The sequence below is a fragment of the Ascaphus truei genome, unplaced genomic scaffold, assembly GCF_040206685.1.
Source record: "Ascaphus truei isolate aAscTru1 unplaced genomic scaffold, aAscTru1.hap1 HAP1_SCAFFOLD_859, whole genome shotgun sequence".
Classification (NCBI taxonomy): domain Eukaryota; kingdom Metazoa; phylum Chordata; class Amphibia; order Anura; family Ascaphidae; genus Ascaphus; species Ascaphus truei.
Window position 1 is genome coordinate 72,488 of NW_027457197.1, and position 10,513 is coordinate 83,000.

The 10,513-nt window shown below is 56.7% G+C and overlaps 1 protein-coding gene across 1 annotated transcript in view; it reads left to right on the forward strand.

The window, feature by feature from the left end:
* Positions 1 to 10,086: 10,086 nt before the first annotated feature.
* Positions 10,087 to 10,513, forward strand: part of LOC142486423 (uncharacterized) — a 22,996-nt gene continuing 22,569 nt past the window's right edge. Inside the window, 1 exon segment of the mRNA XM_075585011.1 lies at positions 10,087 to 10,182. The gene's annotated coding sequence lies outside the window, so the exon portion shown is untranslated.

Sequence of the window (10,513 nt, forward strand, 5' to 3'; positions counted from 1 at the left end):
TAGGGAAGATTTATTTCTACTTTTAAAACAACAACTTTATTATTTACAACTTTACGGTGTCAGATGCCTACCCCATGCCCCGCATGGATGAGTTGTTTGATGAACTCACGGGGCAAGGTATCTCACGACTATGGATCTCAGTAAAGGGTACTGGCAGATCCCTTTGGCCCTGGAGGCTAGAGAGAAGTCTGCATTTATTACCCCAAGTGGCCTCTATGAATTTCTAGTGATGCCATTCGGGATGAAAAATGCTACCTTTCAACGCCTGGTCAATCGCTTGCTGGAGGGTATGCAAGGGGTTGCAAGGGCATACCTGGACGACATTGCTGTCTTTAGTAATTCATGGGACTCACACTTAGTGCATGTAGCTGCGGTGCTAGCCAGGATTAGGGAAGCGGGACTCACGTTGAAACCCACCAAGTGCTTAGTAGGGATGGCCGAAGTACTGTACCTAGGGCACAGGGTGGGTGGCGGGCATCTTAAGCCAGAACCAGCTAAGGTGGAAGCTATAGTGCAATGGCCCGTTCCCAAAACCAAGAAGCAAGTCATGGCTTTCCTAGGCACCGCAGGCTACTACAGAAAGTTTGTCCCTCAGTATAGCACCATTGCCAAACCCCTGATTCACTTGACCCAGAAGCGACAGTCTGGGTTGGTAGTCTGGTCTCCTGCCTGTGAGGTCTCGTTTCAGGCATTAAAGACTGCACTAGCCAGCGCTCCTATACTTGCTGCTCCAGACTATGCAAAAAAGTTCATGGTGCAGACTGATGCCTCAGACTTTGGCATTGAGGCTGTACTCAGCCAAGTGGGGGAGGAGGGCGGTGAGCACCCAGTAGTATATCTAAGCCGCAAGCTGCTGCCCAGAGGTGGCATATGCCACCATTGAGAAAGAGTGTCTGGCCATAGTGTGGGCTCTAAAGAAGTTACAGCCTAATTTGTATGGCAGACATTTCACGGTAATAACTGACCACAATTCTTTGAGTTGGTTACAGAGGGTGTCGGGGCAAAATGCTAAACGTTTGCGCTGGAGTCTTGCCTTACAGGAGTGGAACTTCACCATTCAGCACAAGAAGGGAAGTGAGCATGGTAATGCTGATGGCCTTTCCCGCCAGGACAGCCCTCAGGACTTACTAACTTCAAGAGCTGGCAGGTCAGCCCAGCCACCGGACAGGGTGGTCAGGGCAGTCCCTGCGTCTTGAGTGGGGGAGGTGTGACGGGGAGGAAGGGGTTAATACCTGATTTGCTATGCATTACTGTGGTTGCCCTATCCCAGCCATTTTTATTCCCCATTTGCAGGCCATTCCCTGCCTGCGAGGGTAAAAGACAAGATGCATTGCTTGCCATACCCTCTAACCGACACATGATGGCAGTCTAGAAGCCGGCATTTCAATGAGAAATACTAATTCTAGAACGAAAGCACCCAGAAACCTGATTTTTGAGGTGCAAATACAGTGTAAAAATTATATTTATGCGTATGTAGTGGTTAAGTTATAACACAAACGTAACATGTTGTTTAATAAAGTGGGTAAAAACTCCAGATCTTAAATGTAAGGCAGGAGCTATTTCTTGTAAGTCCAAGCAGGAGTTCCGTGGACATACAGCTGTGATATGGATGAATGAGCTTCAGTATTTTTATGATGGAGCCTCAAAGAGATCGAGCTGATTAGCATCATCCTGTCTTAAAGAGTGTCAGTTATGAAAAGACCCAGCAGACCCATAATGTATACAAAACTGACATACTGATGCACAGCAGACGTCAGGCTAGTGACCCCTCAGGGTCAAAAATCAGACTTAGTGGTGCCAAGAAATGGGTGTAGCCCAGGTATGCTAAGTGGCATGGGCGTCAACCTGACCCATGCGCCCTGCCCCCCGGACAGCCCTTTTGACCGGTCTTATGAACTGTGGGTCACTTGGCTATTCGTGGGTTGTTTTGTTCCCACGAGGGGATTGGATCCACATGTTAAAGATAGCTTTGGCCAGTCTATAACTGTGGCTCCCCAGGTATCCCCAGTGTGATTCCTGAATTTTGATTCATGATGTAAAGATGCAAGACTTTGTTCCAGCCCAGCAGCAACCAGTCCAGGAGTGAAGGGGTTAACAACAAAATAACCACAGGACTTTTAAAATCAAGGCTGCATTTCTTGCACTGGCAAGCAAAGGACAATTTCTTTCGTTCCAAGGACAATTTATTCCGTTCCCTTATCCCAGTGAGTGTTGTTTTAAGTGTATTCTACAGATGTCGTGTGTTTGTCTATTAAGGAAATAAATCCCAATTTATTTTTCAACTTGTTCTGTTCAAACAAGTACCCAGAAATATAAATGTGTTGATAAAAGTTGGTGTCATCGTGACAGATGCCAATGCTACCTCACTGTGCCCCTCTCTCCCCCTCACTGTACCGTTGTTTTCCCCCCTCCTCCTCACTGTGCCCTTCCCATTCTCCTCACTGTGCCCCTTTCTCCCCCTCCTCCTCACTGTGCCCCTCCCCCACCTCCTCACTGTGCCCCTCCTCCCTCCTCCTCACTGTGCCCCTCCCTCTCCTCCTCACTGTGCCCCTCCCTCTCCTCCTCACTGTGCCCCTCCTCCTCACTGTGCTCCTCCTCCTCACTGTGCCCCTCCCCCCTCCTCCTCACTGTGCCCTTCCCCCTCCTCCTGACTGTTTCCCTCCCCTCCTCCTCACTGTGCCCCTCCCCCTCCTCTTCACTGTGCCCCTCCCCCCTCCTCCTCACTGTGACCCTCCCCCCTCCTCCTCACTGTGCCCCTCCCCCTCCTCCTCACTGTGCCCCTCCCCCTCTTCCTCAATGTACCCCTCCCCCTCCTCCTCACTGTGGCCCTCTCCCCACCTCGTCATCACTGTGCCCCTCCCCCTCCTACTCACTGTGCCCCTCCCCCTCACTGTGCCCCTCCCCCTCCTCCTCACTGTGCCCCTCCCCCTCCTCCTCACTGTCCCCTTCCCCCTCACTGTCCCCTTCCCCCTCCTCCTCACTGTGCCCCTCCCCCCTCCTCCTCTTCACTGTGCCCCTCCGCCCTCCTCCTCACTCTGCCCGTCCCCCTCATCCTCACTGTGCCCCCCCACCCCTCCTCCTCGCTGTGCCCCCCACCCTTCCTCCTCACTGTGCCCCCCACCTTTCCTCCTCACTGTGCCCCCCACCCTTCCTCCTCACTGTGCCCCCACCCCTCCTCCTCATTGTGCCCCCCCACCCCTCCTCCTCACTGTGCCCCCCCCACCCCTCCTCCTCAGTGCCTCCCCACCCTTCCTCCTCACTGTGCCCCCCCACCCCACCTCCTCACTGTGCCCCTCCCCCCTCCTCCTCACTGAGTCCCTCCCCCCTCCCCCTCCTCCTCACTGTGCCCCTCTCTCCCCATCCTCCTCACTGTGCCCCTCCCCCCTCCTCCTCCTCGCTGTGCACCCCTTCACCTCCTGCTCACTGTACCCCCCCACTCCTCCTCCTCACTGTGCACCCCACCCTCCCCTCCTCCTCACTGTGTCCCTCTCCCCCGCCCTCCTTCTCCTCACTGTGCCCCTCTCTCCCCCCTCCCCACTGTGTCCCTCTCCCCCCTCCCCACTGTGTCCCTCTCTCCCCCCTCCCCACTGTGCCCCTCTCTCCCGCTCCCCACTGTGCCCCTCTCTCCCCCCTCCCCACTGTGCCCCTCTCCCCCCCTCCCCACTGTGCCCCTCTCTCCCCCCTCCCCACTGTGCCCCTCTCTCCCCCCCTCCCCACTGTGCCCCTCTCTCCTCCCTCCCCACTGTGCCCCTCTCTCCCCCCTCCCCACTGTACCCCTCTCCCCCACACCCCACCTCCTCCTCACCGTGCCCCTCTCTCCCCCACCTCCTCCTCACTGTGCCCCTCTTCCCTGCTCCCCTCCTCACTGTGCCCCTCTCCCCCCTATTCCTCACTGTGCTCCTCTCCCCCCTCCTCACTGTGCCACTCTTCCCCCTTCCTCACTGTGCCCCTCTTCCCCCTCCTCGTGCCCCTCTTCCCCCCTCCTTGTGCCTATCTTCCCCCCTCCTCGTGCTCCTCACTGTGCCCCTCTTCCCCCCTCCTTGTGCCCCTCTTCCCCTCCTCGTGCCCCTCTTCCCCCCTCCTCCTGCCCCTCTTCCCCCCTCTTCCTCCCCCTCCTCCTCTCTGTGCCTCCCTTCCCTCCTCCTCCTCACTGTGCCCCTCCTCCCCCTCCTCCTCACTGTGCCCCTCCTCCCCTTCCTCCTCACTGTGCCCATCTTACCCCCTCCTCCTCACTGTGCCCCTCATCCCCCTTCCCCCCTCCCCCTCACTGTGCCCCTCTTTGCCCCTCTTCCCCATCCTCCTGCCCCTCTTCCTCACTGTGCCCCTCCTCCCCCTCCTCCTCACTGTGCCCCTCCTCCCCCTCCTCCTCACTGTGCCCCTCTTCCCCCCTCCTCCTCACTGTGCCCCTCTTCCCCCATCCTTAGGGTGACCAGATTTTCAAAATGAAAAACCGGGACACTTTAAAAACAATGTACATCACGTCACGCCCCCCTCCTCGTTGCCATGACAACAAGCCACTAACGTCAGGCGGTGACATGTTGCCATGACAATGTGGCATCACGTGATGCCTCGTCACCATAATGCATCCCATTGTCATGTCAACTTGATGCCGCGTGACGTCACGGAGCAGCTCGTTGTTATGGCAATGTGCATTACGTGACGTCGCGCAGCCATGTTGACGGAATTTGGAGGGGAGGATACAGCCAAAGGCAAGATAAATAAATATATAATAAATAGATCTAAAAAAATGTTATCTCCGCGTTAGCCTTCAATAGAAGGTGGCAACCCTGGCTGCAGTGTGTGTTTCTGTATACAGAGGTAGGCCCTGCAGTGGGTGTTTGTGTGTATGGAGGTGGGGGCTGCAGTGTGTGTTTGTGTGTATGGAGGTGGGGGCTGCATTGTGTGTTTGTGTGTATAGAGGTGGGGGCTGCAGTGTGTGTTTGTGTGTATAGAGCAGTGATTCCCAACCTTTTTTGTTTGGAGGAACCCTTTAAGTATTTCGTTACATTTTGGGGAACCCCTATCTGGATAACATGTTCGACGGGTAAATCACAAAATAGACGTGTAAAGAAGTGGGGATAATAAATAATAATTAACTCATACTTTTGAATAAACAATGTGTATATATTTTGTAATGATTTTGGTTTAAACATCCCCCCCCCCTACATCTCACATCACCCCCCACGGATCAATCGATCTCTCCCCCCTCTTCTTTCTCCCTCCTCTCTCTCACCCCCCCTTCTCTCCTCTCCCTCCCCTTTTCTCCTCCTCCTCTCTCTCTCTCTCTCCCACTCTCCCATCCTCTCTCACTCCCCCTTTCTCTCTTCCCGTTTCTCTCCTCCCCTCTCTTCCCCCCTCTCTCTCCTCCCCTCCCCTCTCCCCCCCTCTCTCTCGCCCCCTCTCCCCCCCTCTCTCTCTCTCCCTCTCCCCCCTCTCTCCCCCCTCTCTCTCCCTCTCCCCCCTCTCTCTCCCTCTTCCCCTCTCTCTCTCCCCCCCTCTCTCTCTCTCTCTCTCTCTCTCTCTCCCTCTCCCCCCTCTCTTTCTCCCTCTCCTCCCTCTCTATCTCTCCCCCATCTCTCTCTCCTCCCCTCTCCCTCTTCCCCCCCCTCTCCCTCTTCCCCCCCCCCTCCCTGCTCTCTCTCCCTCTCCCCCTCTCTTTCTGTCCCCCCTCTCTCCCCCCCTCTCCCCCCCCTCTCTCACCCCTCTCCCTCCCCCTCTCTCCCCCCTCCTCCCCCACACTCTCGCACATACACACACTGTCACACACACACACTGTCACACACACACACACACACACACACACACACACACACACACACACACACACACACACACACACACACACACACACACACACACACACACACACACACACACAGTCAAAGTCACACACACACTGTCACACTCTCACACACACTGTCACACTCTCTAGGGTGACCAGATTTTCAAAATGAAAAACCGGGACACTTTAAAACAATGTACATCACGTCATGCCCCCCCCCCTCGTTGCCATGACAATAAGACACTAACGTCAGGGGTGACATGTTGCCATGACAATGTGGCATCACGTGATGCCTCGTCACCATAATGCATCCCATTGTCATGTCAACTTGATGCCGTGTGACGTCACGGAGCAGCTCGTTGTTATGGCAATGTGCATTACGTGACGTCGCGCAGCCATGTTGACGGAATTTGGAGGGGAGGATACAGCCAAAGGCAAGATAAATAAATATATAATAAATAGATCTAAAAAAATGTTATCTCCGCGTTAGCCTTCAATAGAAGGTGGCAACCCTGGCTGCAGTGTGTGTTTCTGTATACAGAGGTAGGCCCTGCAGTGGGTGTTTGTGTGTATGGAGGTGGGGGCTGCAGTGTGTGTTTGTGTGTATAGAGCAGTGATTCCCACCTTTTTTGTTTGGAGGAACCCTTTAAGTATTTCGTTACATTTTGGGGAATCCCTATCTGGATTACATGTTCAACGGGTAAATCACAACATAGACGTGTAAAGAAGTGGGGGTAATAAATAATAATTAACTCATACTTTTGAATAAACAATGTGTATATATTTTGTAATGATTTTGGTTTAAACATCCCCCCCCCTGCATCTCACATCACCCCCCCACGGATCAATTGATCTCTCCCCCCCTTCTTTCTCCCTCCTCTCTCTCACCCCCATTCTCTCCTCTCCCTCCCCTTTTCTCATCCTCCTCTCTCTCTCCTCCCCTCTCTCTCCCTCTCTCTCTCCCACTCTCCCATCCTCTCTCACTCCCCCTCTCTCTTCCCCTCTCTCTCCTCCCCTCTCTTCCCCCCTCTCTCCTCCCCTCCCCTCTCCCCCCCTCTCTCTCTCTCCCCCTCTCCCCCCTCTCTCTCTCTCCCCCCAATCTCTCTCCCCCCTCTCTATCCCTCTCCCCCCTCTCTCTCTCTCTCTCCCCCTCTCTCTCTCTCTCTCTCTCCCCCCCCCTCTCTCTCCCCCTCTCACTCTCCCTCTCCCCCCTCTTTCTCCCTCTCCCCCCCACTTCCATCTCTCCCCCTTGCAGCATCTCCCTCTTTCCCCCCCCAGCCCCCCATATGCCTACCTGCGGCAGCTGCAGGTTCGGCGGAGGCGGCAGGCTTTGAGCGGCTCTGAAAGGGGAGGGAGAGAGCCGGGTTGCCGGGGGAGCGAGGGGGGGAGCCGGAGTGCAGCCGGGGTGCCGGGGGGAGCGAGGGGGGCAGCCGGGGTGGTGCCGGGGGGAGCGAGGGTGGAAGCCAGGGGGAGCGAGGGGGGGAGCCGGGGTGGTGCCGGGGGGAGCGAGGGGGGAGCCGGGGGTGTGAGGGAGAGAGCCGGGTTGCAGGGGGAGCGAGGAGCGGAGCTGGAGTGCAGCCGGGGTGGTGCCGGGGGAGCGAGGGGGGCAGCCGTGGTGATGCCGGGGGGCAGCCGTGGTGCCGGGAGGAGCGAGGGGGGGGAGCTGGGTGCCAGGGGGAGCGAGGGGCGGACTCGGGGTGGTGCCGGGGGGAGCCGGGGGTGTGAGGGAGAGAGCCGGGTTGCCGAGGAGCCAGAGGGAGGGCCAGAGTGCCGGGGAGAGGCAAAGCCCCGCACCCCGGATACTCCATCCAATCCCCTGCGGCCCGGCATTCTAAAGCCCCGCCCCCCGGCATTCTCCATCCAATCCCCTGTGGCACAGCCTTCTAAAGCCCCGCCCCCCGGATACTCCATCCAATCCCCTGCAGCCCGGCCTTCTAAAGCCCCGCCCCCAGCATTCTCCATCCATTCCCCTGCGGCCCGGCACGTTTCTGCAGAAACCCAACCCCTGTGTCAGGGTTCTGCTCGCCACAAACCAGGGTCGGACCGCGTGGCTGAGGTGGGGTTGTAAAAGCACCGACCTGAGACCGCGCAGGCTGATCCGGATTGCGCAGTTCGTAGTCATATGTAGCAGGATCAGGATTGGAGAAGTCAGCATCGTCGTTGTACAAGCCAGGGTCAGGAAAGGAGACGGCAGGATAAACATTGTTCAGGCAAGAGTTCGGCAACAGGTAGTCAGGAGAGCCCCGCTTCAGCTTAGGAGCGCGGGGTTGGCCTCTGCGCGAGCGACGACCATGGCCCATGGTACTGGTCACAGGAGATGGTAGGCAGACCAGAGTAGCACACCGCTTTGCTGCACGGGTGCACCAGTGCTACAGCGCAAGAGTCCTGAGCGGGTTGGGGAATCCTCTGTAACAGTGCAGGAACCAGGACACGACCTCTCTAGATTAGGGAAAGAGTAGGCCCCAGGAACCAGGAAGCTGTAGATACACAGGGAAACCTCCGCTTCAGTGCAGAAATCCAAGAGGCTGAAGGACGCAGGGACGAAACCTCTGCTTCAGCACAGGAGAACAGGAAGCTGAAGGACGCAGGACGGAACCTCCGTATCAGCATAGGAGAACAAGCGGGCTTGAAGGGAGCTGAAGGACGCAGGGCGGAACCAGGTATCAGCATAGGAGAACAAGCGGCTTGAAGGAAGCTGAAGGACGCAGGGCGGAACCAGGTATCAGCATAGGAGAACAAGCGGCTTGAAGGAAGCTGAAGGACGCAGGGCGGAACCTGGTATCAGCATAGGAGATCAAGCGAGGGCTTGTGGCAAAACAGTAGTGACATCCAGTTAGGACTATGCTCGGCAAGGAGCATTGTGGGAAAGCAATACTTAAAGGCCAGCGGGCCAATCCCCGGCGGGGGTGTGAAGGTACTGCTCCAATGAGTGAATGCCAGTCTAGGTTGCAGTGATAGGCTGCACAGCTGCAGTAGATACACTGGCGACACACTTTATTCGAGCTCGGCTAGTCCCACGAATTCGGGTATACCCGGGTGTATTGAGGTTTGTGACTGTTTTCTGCCCGAGTGCATTGGGTTATTTTCCAGGCAGGGATTGAAGCATTTTATTCCCGCTGGCTGCAATACTGCACAGTATATATATATATACTGCATTACAATTCATGAATTTATGCCATCTGGTAGACACGCGAAGCATTGCAGCCTATTAAATCCTAATCATTATCATTTAACAGATCAGCCGCCCGTCAGCCAGGCATGAACCCAGGCTGGGAAGGCAAACGCAACGGGGCTTGTCAGAGGTGAGGAGCGGCGCATTCCAGGTATCTGCCAGGTACATACTGGGTATTTGCTCGAATAAAGTGTGTCGGTGCAGTACCAAAGGGAGTGTGTATTGCTTTGGTGAGTGAATCCAGGCTGCAGCAAACATCAGGAGAGCTGTTCCAGAACTGCACCGGTCTGCAAGGTAAGGCAACCAGTAAACCGCGGAGCGGATTCCTTACACCCTGGCAGTAAGAAAAAATACTTGCCGGGCTGCTCTGCATCCTCTTCCTCCCCGCCGCCGCGCACCACCTGTGCCCCTCTTCCCCCATCCTCCTGCCCCTCTTCCTCACTGTGTCCCTCTTCCCCCCTCCTCACTGTGCCCCTCTTCACCCCTCTCCCTCACTGTGCCCCTCCCCCCTCTCCCTCACTGTTCCCCTCCCCCTCTCCCTCACTGTGCCCCTCCCCCTCTCTGTGCCCCTCCCCCTCACTGTGCCCCTCCTCCCCTCACTGTGCCCCTCCCCCCCCTCCCCCTCACTGTGCCCCTCCCCCCTCCCCCTCACTGTGCCCCTCCAGAGCGCCCCTCCCCCCCTCACTGTGCCCCTCCCCCCTTCACCTCACTGTGCCCCACCCCCCTCCACCTCACTGTGGCCCCTCCCCCTCCCTCCCTGTGCCCCTCCCACCTCCTCCTCGCTGTGCCCCTCCCCCTCACTGTGCACCTCCCCCCCATTGTGCCCCTCCTCCCCACTGTGCCCCTCTCTCTCCCCATCCTCCTCACTGTGCCCCTCTCTCCCCCCCCTCCTCATATATATAATATCCATGAGGAAATATGACACTGATACTATAAGTCTTATTGATCAGTTCCTTATTAACTCATATTGGGGGCTCTATTACACCTTCTGTTTGGGCTATCAGTAAGCTGTATTACTTGGTATGGGCATAACCTTTATCCAAGACGGAGGCTCTGGCTTCAGTAACACTTGTGCGCATGTGCAGTTCTAGCAAGCCTCCTATTGGCTGTGACAGCAGACTCTGACGTGTACAGGGTGATTGCCCTGATTAGACGGCATTGTTAGCACCGTGCAGGGCAGCCTTCTGCGTGATCCAAACCCAGGCTTGTGATCCCGGGATTAGATCAGGTGATTACTCTTATCCCACCCCCCTCTTATCCCACCCCCCTCTTATCCCACCCCCCCTCTTATCCCACCCCCCTCTTATCCCACTCCCCCTCTTATCCCACTCCCCTCTTATCCCATTCCCCTCTTATCATTGTACCTCCCCCTCCCTATATCTAATAATAATAATCTATGCAATAAGGGGCACAGTGAGGGGGGAGAGAGGGGCACAGTGAGGGGGGGGGAGAGAGGGGCACAGTGAGGGGGGGAGAGAGGGGCACAGTGAGGGGGGTAGGGGGGGAGAGGGGCACAGTGAGGGGGGGCAGGGGGGGGGAGAGGGGCACAGTGAGGGGGG